The 9,811-nt window shown below is 38.9% G+C and overlaps 1 pseudogene; it reads left to right on the forward strand.

Moving 5' to 3' along the window:
* The first annotated feature begins 1,278 nt into the window (after positions 1 to 1,278).
* LOC137980677 (uncharacterized) overlaps positions 1,279 to 9,811 on the forward strand; it is a 14,288-nt pseudogene continuing 5,755 nt past the window's right edge.

Raw genomic sequence — 9,811 nt, forward strand, 5'->3', positions numbered from 1 at the left:
TGCTTCGCAGAAGAAAGTCCAATGCCTGGTGGGCCGCTTCATTACCACCAGAACCACCGTGGAAAGCCGAGCTGTGGGTGCAACAACTACCATAAGCCAAGATCAACACCCGAGTGGCATGTCTCCAGAAGGTGAACCAGGACCCAGTCACACTGTGCGGGAGGAAACATTGTCGGACGAGCCCACTGCACCCGCCCCACCAGACCCGGGAGAGCTTCTACTTCAAATGGAAGGTATCGAGCAGAGAAGGAACCTAACAAGGACAGCAGTAATGCCTCGCACAATTCCTGGAGAAAACTGGCCTTGTCCACACCCACTTGAGGTACGTTTCTTAGAAAAATAAAACAAACAAAGATAGCAATTTTGTGGAAAGCAGTGTGCAATGTTTTAGTGGAGTACTCTTGAAGTTTTCGTCAAAGTAGAAATTAACTGTGCTTGGTTATTTTCAAAAACAGAAAAACTTAAATTGAAGACATTGGTCTGCAATAGCCTGGATTTCCTTGCCTCGATCAGCCTTTAACAAATGTCCCATGGTGATCAAAGCTCAGCACAAAATGGACTTCGGTCCCTTGCATCAACTGGCCATGGATAGGCGGCTCCAAACCTGTCAGTTTGAGAACCTGCCAAATCCCAAAAAGAAAGCGGCAGAATAGTTGAAAAGGCACTCTATGGAGTGCCAAACAAGCCAAGTCACTCCCGACAGTGAGAGCAACACGCAGGAGGACAAGGAGGGTATTTTGACAGAAAACGAAAAGGGGGCTCTGCGATCGCTGTCTTTTGATATTCCAATGTCTAAAAACCTGGAGACAGGCAACGCCATGGCCGAGTTGATTTCAGGGGATGCCACAGATGCGGAGGAAGTGACCGAGTTGACATCACCAGACAATCTTGCGCTTTTGAGAGACTCGTTCGGCAAGTCATGTCGCGATAGCCTGCGACAGAGACAACTCCATCACATGCTCCATGAACAAGAACGAATCAGAGCGAGGCAGCAAGAGTTCGCTAGACAACGTTACCAGTCAAAAATAACAGCACTCAGGGACAGGGGAGTCAGTTTCCAAAGTGCGGAGTTGTTGCCGATGGATCCAAATGCGGAGATGCCCACGCCAATTCTTCGAGAACTGGACAGATATGTGGTTGAAGAAAGAGCGCTGGTAAAAAGGCTATGCAAGAAATGCTGAGGTATTCCAGAATAACTGGGTACAAGAGACCGAGAAAGAGCTCGCCAACTGCGTGAAGATGTTGCATGCGCTCTTAGACGGCTCCACTAGAACCTCGATGGCAGTCCTGCTGGACCTCCTACAGGATAAGTTGAAAACACATCACAAGAACCTAGGAACACTAGGTACTGAGGAAGCCTTAGCTGAGAGACAACGAACCTGTGTCAAAATCAGTCTTCTCCAAGATTGCTATGCCCATCTTGTCAAGTATGTGCTTGAGGCCTTGCCATCCGCAGAAGAAGAACTGGGGGAGCCAACACAACAAAAATCCGAGGCGGAAATACTTGCATCTGGAGTTTCAGCTTACAGTCTGGTGCACAATGCATTATGGGCTTGGCCAAGGAAAAAGGTGAGTGAGCACCAAAAGCTTTTGGACGCCATCTTGGAACATTCGTGTGTACTCTGTTTTCAGTCTTCTCGGACCTCTCGTGATTGTAGAACCATATCGAGTCAAATTGTAAGTGTTGTATTTTAAGGATACATTGTACGAAGAACTCAAAGTAGTAATAACTAGTAACATAGGAAATTATTTCCAAGTTTGCGACGAAATGTCAAGTGATTTGACCAGTCTTTCACTTGACGAAGTGAACACGTGGAATGTCGATGCTTTGAGGTTGTTTTGCCGCAAAAGAAACCTTAAAGGGTGAGATCTCTGCCTTCCAACCCTAAGCTCCCGGGTTCCATAGGCCATTTCAGAAACGTGAGAGGACTGGGACGAGTTTGGTTGTTTTCCGTTTGTTTAAGAAACTAAGACATTCAAATGAAAGATCAACCAAGTTTGAGAGTCTTTACCAAGAATAGATGTATTTAGAGGAGGAAAATGGTGAAATAATATATCTTCAAATATCACCTAAAATAGAGAATGGCTGTCATCGCAATATTAAATTTACCATTGAATTTGAACATAACAATGCAATTCCGTTTTTGGACATTCCTGTCACACGTAATCAAAACAACGCTTTCACGACATCCATCTACTGAAAAAAAACTTTCACAGGTCTCTACACGAAATGGGATTCCTTCACTCCACGAAAGTACACTTATCGCTACTACCGTCTTTGTTCATCTGGTTCCTTGCTACAATCTGCCCTCATTGATCTTCGAAAACTCCTTCTTCAGAACGGCTACCCACAAGGCATAATCAACTATCATATCAACGATGTTTTGAACAAAAACAGACAACATCAGCATAGCGATCCAGTGTCTACAGTTCCTAAGAAAGATATTGTTATCCTACTTCCCTACTTAGGTTTTCAAAGCAACCAAGTCGCTAAACGCCTGAAATCTTGTGTGTACAAATTCTACTCTTGTGTTAACCTTAAGATTGTTTTTCAGAGCACTTGATGTATAAAATCTTTCTTTCCTTACAAGGACCGTATTAATCGTTCACAACAATCCAGAGTTATTTACAGAGCAAATTGTTGGGATTGTAATGGTTTTTACATCGGTAAAACTAAACAGCGGCTTCACGATAGAAAAACCGAACATTTTAAGACCCTAGCTAAAAATGACAATACTTCAGCCATTGCTGACCACGTCAAGGCCACTGGACATAACATCAAGTGGGATCATTTTGATATTTTAGCGAAGGGCAAAACTGATTATCATTGTAAAATAAAAGAGACCTTCTTTATTCAAGAACTTGAGCCAGCTTTCAACGTCAACATCGGAAGTGAAAAGCTGATGCTTTATTAATCTTTTCTGTTTTTATTATTATTATAATTATTATTATTATATATTTTACTGTTAAGTATTTGCTTAATCTAGGTTCCAGTCCCCTCATCCAATTTGTTATATATAAATAGCTGTTTTAAATTTCAACGGTTACTTTTGAAAATGTATGTAGAGCACATACGAAACGTCAAGTCATTATCAAAATGAAAAAGTTCAATATGTTTATCACTGCTGTTTGTGTCTTATTTTTGATCAAACTACGATGGCCCAAGAACAAAAGTATTTACCATAGAGAGTTTGTATGGAATGGGTAGACAGGCCACAAAATCATAAGGGTTTGTATGGGATTTTGCAACTTTTGCAAGTCTCCCATTTGGCCAATTTTCCGTAGAAAACTCTCAAACTTGGCTGGATAGCTTTTCATTTGGTAACATTGCAGCTGAAGAGTTTAGATTTTCAATCCAAGCAAGTTTGAAAAACTCGTCCCAGTCCTCTCACGTTTCTGAAATGGCCTATTCCCAGTTCTGCCGAGACTGGAATATTTGCACTAAGGTGCAGTATTGCGGTTTATCAAAATATCTTGATAGGATGTTATTTGTTTGAGACTTGATATTTGGATATTTTATTGATATTTGGGTGATAATAGAATGATAATATCGAGGAATCATTTTCATCATAATGTGCATGTCAAATATTAAACTATCATTATCATTTGAGATTATCATGATAGTTGCTCAATAATTTTCGCTTGCAAATTCTGTAATTGTCGCCATCAAATCTTTAATTTGAAAAAGTGGTAAATTGAGATATCAAAGTATCACTCTCAAATCTTGAGAATAGCATGGAAAAATATATTTCTGAATAGCAAGCTATAATATCATGTATCACTCTCATTCTCAAATCATGTCTTACGCAAGTGATTTTATCATGTAACAAAGAAGAACAGACACTGACAGTGATTGTTTGATATATGATAATATCAAAATTCTCTACATACGTATTCAACTTCGTGATCATTTCCTCCTTTTAATATCTATCAGTAAGAGGCGATATTGTAAAACTAGATTTAGTTACATCAATTTTCGAGTTTTAAGCTTTTTTTCAAGATTGCTGTTAAAAGATTCATTCACAAACCAAAACAAAATATCGCGTTTGTATTGAGTCATTTTTCTTGTTATCTCAAAGTACTGGTTTAGTCTACGAAATCCTTGCTCACAGGATTCAGTGTTGACGCCTTTGATTTTAGAAAACTGGGAGAGATGCGGATGGAATTGACATTTAGGATTGTCTGGAAACATGGAAAATGTCTACTAAGAATTTAACGTGTTGAAGTAGTAGTTTGGCACCTGCACTGCCGTTTTTTGCCTGATTTCTTAGGTACGGCACTAGCGCACATGCTCTGTCGTAACCTAAGTATTTCAATCTTCCAATATCAGCTATATCTCGGGAAAATGTGCGCAAAATGAAAAGAAATACTTGTGTCAGGGATTCGCTGGTGAACATTTCTGTCATGTTCACCACAATTCCACAAGGGCGAATCAGCGCCAGCATACCTGCAGTGGTTTCAAAAAACTGACTCTTCTTATTTCGTGTTTTACATCCTAAGGATGGGGCATCTTCTAGACAGACTTGTTCAGGAAGCAGGCCTACTTCACATTTATCAACATTAAATTCGGGTGGTACTGACAACTCTTCGGCTTCTTGTGACTCCTTCATATGCATTTCGCAAAACTTGGAAGGCTCTTGACTTTTCCCACCCAGCTGGGGAGAATTCGTACAACACTGAAAAATAGGGGGTAAATCTTTACGTATTTTTACTTTAGTGGCCGGCAAAGCACATTTAGATCTTTTTAAATACTCATTGCCATCAACAGTGATATAGCCTTCAGAGCAACCTGGGGTCTTGCAGCTGTGTTGTACCCATTTATTTTGGGCGGGAAAAAATTTCTTTCCACATAAGCTCGCAAATGTGTTCAATATCTAATCTCTTACTGACAAAGGAAATTTTAAAGCTGATTTCTTCCAGTTTCTGAATTTGGCTGTAGTACTTTATTATAATCCAAATGAACCATGCATCAGCAATTCGTTGCTCATTCAGGTTCCACTCGCCTTCGCTTGTGCGTGTGAATTCCATCATTTCACACAGTTTTTTCTCATCGGTTTCACGGAAATTCACATTGGAAACTTTCGCTCTGGAGTTGAAAGTTGTACCTGATACCCACAAGTTAGTAGATACATCATTCAAAAGTTTCTTTTCGAATACTGTTTGGCATATAATTTGTAGGTAGCCTTCATCATCAGTGCCAGTAAGATCTGTGAAAATGCGGCGATTATCACTTGTAATTTTGTAGCTTGGATACCACGTTGTTTTACATTTAGCACATTGACCATGGAATAATGCTGCAACGTAAGTGCCTTTTGTACTATAGACCAAAGGAAATGAAGGCCTGTTATCCACTTTGATTTTTGAACCACAGCATTCTGTTCTGCAAGGAATCAATACAATTGGCTTGAACGCAGTCTTGCCGCTCCTTTTAAATAGCGCCTCGGTTATATTTACGTGCAGTAAAGAAGGATACTTATTACTGATTAGCCTGTATACCAACTTGCAATTTTCGCGATTTTTCAAGTCATACACCGTTATATTATGTGCTCCTCTCAGGCTCTGATCGAGACATACTTTTGGGGAAGTACTTTCCACATTTTGACTTTGAATTAGCTCACTAATTAATTCCCATCGGTTCGGTGTGGCTTCGGGAAAATGTTTTACTGCAAAAAGCAACGCATTAAGCTCTTCATGGTAAACGTAGACAAAAGGCATATCGTCCTGTCAATGACGCACAAACTGCAACCGGGGCATGTTCTACTTAATGGCCCTTTTCACGGTTAATTTTTTTTCATTTGCATTACAATGTAATCCAAAGTGGATGTGAGACATTTTAGGGGTCAAAGTACAAAATTGTCCGAAATTGCTTCACATACATTGTAGATTTGATTGTAATGCAAATGAGCAAAGTTAACCATGAAAAGGGCTATTACGCCAGAAATTTCAACTAGAATTTAGTATGGCTAATGGCAAATGTAGATGGAGAAAGTAGGTGGCGGGAACTTTCACTGCTGTTTGCTTACCGGTTAGCTTTCAGATGTTGTCAAGGGACAGCGTTGTATTGTATTTGGCATTAAAAAAAATTAACACTTAACTGATGGAAAATAAATTACGTGACGCCGCGTAGCTATTGTGTGGGGTAGTTTTCACTGCTGTTTGCTTGCGGTTAGCTTTTATCTGTTGTAAAGGGACAGTGTTGTGTGTCTTGTACTGTATTTGGCATTAAACAAATATAACAGTTAACTAGTGGAAAAGAAATGACGTAACTCTAGTTATTGTGTACGGTTGTTTTTCACTGCTGTTTGCTTGCGGTAGGTTTCAGATGTTGTAAAGGGACAGCGCTGTATTGCATTGGGCATTAAACAAATATAACACTTAACTGGTAGAAAATAAATTACGTCACTCTAGTTATTGTGTGAGGTTGTTTTTCACTGCTGTTTGCTTGCGGTAGCTTTCAGATGTTGTAAAGGGACAGCGCTGTATTGCATTTGGCATTAAACAAATATAACACTTAACTGGTGGAAAATAAATTAAGTAACGCTAGTTATTGTGTGATGGTTAGCTTTTAGTTGTTGTAAAGGGACAGTGTTTTGCATTTGGCGCTAAACAAATATAATAATTAATTGGTGAAAGAAAATTCCGTAATGCTAGTTATTGTGACCTGGGAACAAGAACAACTTAAAAACAGAAAGTGCGTTCATTTGACAGGCTTTACTTGAAAGAAGTTTCTCAGCCGGTAAGACAGCATGTCTCTTTTGACGAAACTTCCCGAAAACTTGACTAAACAGTTAATTTTCAAACGTATAACTGCAGCTCAATCAATTTCATTTCCATGGCGAGATGTTGCTAACAATACACTTCGGTTGGTGCAAGCCTATTCAAATAGTTTAGGTTGTCCTGACGAGTACATCTTTTTCCCGTTACTCACTATCACCGCGTCGTTTATTGGCACAAATGGTACCTTGAAAATCAATGAGTGTTGGGAGGAGCCATCTATTGTGTGGTTCAATGTTTGCTCGAGAAAAGGTCAGAAAAAAACAGCTGCTCTCAACGTGATAGCAAAACCTGTAATGGATATCCAGCGAGAACTCCAACAGGAATTTAGAGCTTCCAAAGATAACGCGCAAGACCATGAATTACCGAGGCTGATGGTAGACCATTTCTCCTTTGAAAAGCTCCACCAAGTGATGTTTCATAACAAAAATCAGATATTGGGAGCTTATGATGAGCTAACGCAGTTCTATAACATGCTGGATCAGTACAAATCGAATTCCACGATGGACAGAAAAACTCTTTTGGCTTTAAACGGTGGGGGACAGTGGACCAGGGACTTTAAAAACGGTTCATGTACAATGGAAAAAACATGCCTCAACATTACCGGTTTCATTCAGCCAGCATATGTAGTGAAAATGACGGCTCTTGATGATTTTGACGGGTTTAACGATCGCCAGCTATTTATATGCCCGAAAGAGAGAGACGTGGACTATCAAGAACTTAAACCAAAAGACCCAAATATCCCCAACTTGAAAAGTGTATACGAAATAATAAAGGACTTGCATAGCAACCAAACCACATATACCTTCTGCCAAGAAGCCCAAGCAAAATTTGAAGAGTATCACGACGATCTGAAGAGGCGAAAACTGGCTATCCCGGATGATGAGAACAGACGCGGGATCATTGCGAAAGCCATAGGGCAAATGGCTCGAGTAAGCATGATATTACATGTGCTGGACTTTGCAGTGGAAGAGGCATTTCAAGAAACTGGAGAGAACCAAGATCTCCGTACGAAACAAATCCCGAAGATGATTTCAGAAAATACAGTACGTGCAGCAATCGCGATTCTCAACCATGTCATAGAGACCAAGTTTGCGCTAATGCCTCCTGAAGAGAAGTTGGAAGATGAGTATAGCATCCGAGCAAGCAATCAAGTGTCTTATCAAGAAAATGCTTCGCAGGGCGTGAATTATGAAGAGATGTTCCATGCAGACATTTGGATTGAACGATATGACAAGTATGTTAAGAAAATTTTGCTATTTAAAGATAGAGTAATAAAGGCAAGTGACATATCAGGTAGGCATCTAATGCCATCAGTAACGACTGCTGACAGTAAAACCAACAAGTACCCAACTGTAGCAGCGGAATCAATTCTTAACTCACTACAGACACTTGGATTTGGGGATATCCAACCAAAAAGTGGCAAGGGACGTGAAAGCTTGTGTTTCCGTAAAAGGAAATGCTCTGAAATGTCGGAAGAAGCTAAGGCAAAGCTTGCAAGACTTGATATTAACGAAGGTGACTATGACAAAGTTTGTCAATAAACATTATGTAACGATAAGGAATAATACTAATGATAAAGACCTTTTTGGGAAGGGGGTTGGAAATCGTTTTGGAAAGTATTTAAAAGCTCTGTTTAAATTGTATGAATACCATCATCACAGGAATGTAATAATAATTAGAAGTAATAAAGCTGGAGAATACCACAATTGATCACTCTATTACCGGGTAGAAGAAAACCTTACTTACTAAAAATGTTGTGATAATATCATGATTTATCACTATATCACAGGGGGAAGAAGAAATTCTTACTTAATTAAATATTCTGATAATATCATGATTTATCACTATATCACAGGGGGAAGAAGAAATTCTTACTTAATTAAATATTCTGATAATATCATGATTTATCACTATATCACAGGGGGAAGAAGAAATTCTTACTTAATTAAATATTCTGATAATATCATGATTTATCACTATATCACAGGGGGAAGAAGAAATTCTTACTTAATTAAATATTCTGATAATATCATGATTTATCACTATATCACAGGGGGAAGAAGAAATTCTTACTTAATTAAATATTCTGATAATATCATGATTTATCACTATATCACAGGGGGAAGAAGAAATTCTTACTTAATTAAATATTCTGATAATATCATGATTTATCACTATATCACAGGGGGAAGAAGAAATTCTTACTTAATTAAATATTCTGATAATATCATGATTTATCACTATATCACAGGAGGAAGAAGAAATTCTTTCTTAATTAAATATTCTGATAATATCATGATTTATCACTATATCACAGGAGGAAGAAGAAATTCTTTCTTAATTAAATATTCTGATAATATCATGATAAATTATGCTTATATGATAAAAACCTAATGCGGAATATCAAAAAATCAGTCCCTTATAAAACCACTGATTAATCATGATATTATCAACATTGCTTACAAGAAACATACAAGATATTTCTTGATATATCATAAGTGATAATTAGTCATGATATAGTGATAAACCGCAATGCTGCACCTCTCTCAATATTTGGCGACCTTCTTTCCCACTAAAAGTTCACTCAGCTTTCCATCCTTCCGAGGTCGGTAAAATGAGTACCAGCATGCATGGACTGCTTAGAAGCGGCTGCAATTTGCGCCTGTACATGCTTCCAGTCCGCTGGGGGTAAATTGATCATTGTAAAGCGCCTTTGAGACATTAGTGATAAGGACACTATATAAATGCACCACTTTACTTTACTTGGGTATTCCTGTCCAGCCTTCAGCGAATGAATTGATTATGAGGACTGAAACTGAGAAGGCTTAGCTGCTGATCACTCCTGACAAGACTCAAATGCCAGACCCTTTGTCTCTCAAAGACAATTGGCTGCGTGAAAGCGACGGCTTAACGTCATGGCCTCCGATACTCCTGAGTGATATCACTGTGTATTAATGAAGGAGCACCCAGGGAAAGATGTTGATCAGCACCGAGTATTGAACGAGTACAAAGAAGGAAAAGCCTTTAGACTGTT

Source organism: Montipora foliosa, chromosome 12 (genome assembly GCF_036669935.1).
Source record: "Montipora foliosa isolate CH-2021 chromosome 12, ASM3666993v2, whole genome shotgun sequence".
Taxonomy (NCBI): domain Eukaryota; kingdom Metazoa; phylum Cnidaria; class Anthozoa; order Scleractinia; family Acroporidae; genus Montipora; species Montipora foliosa.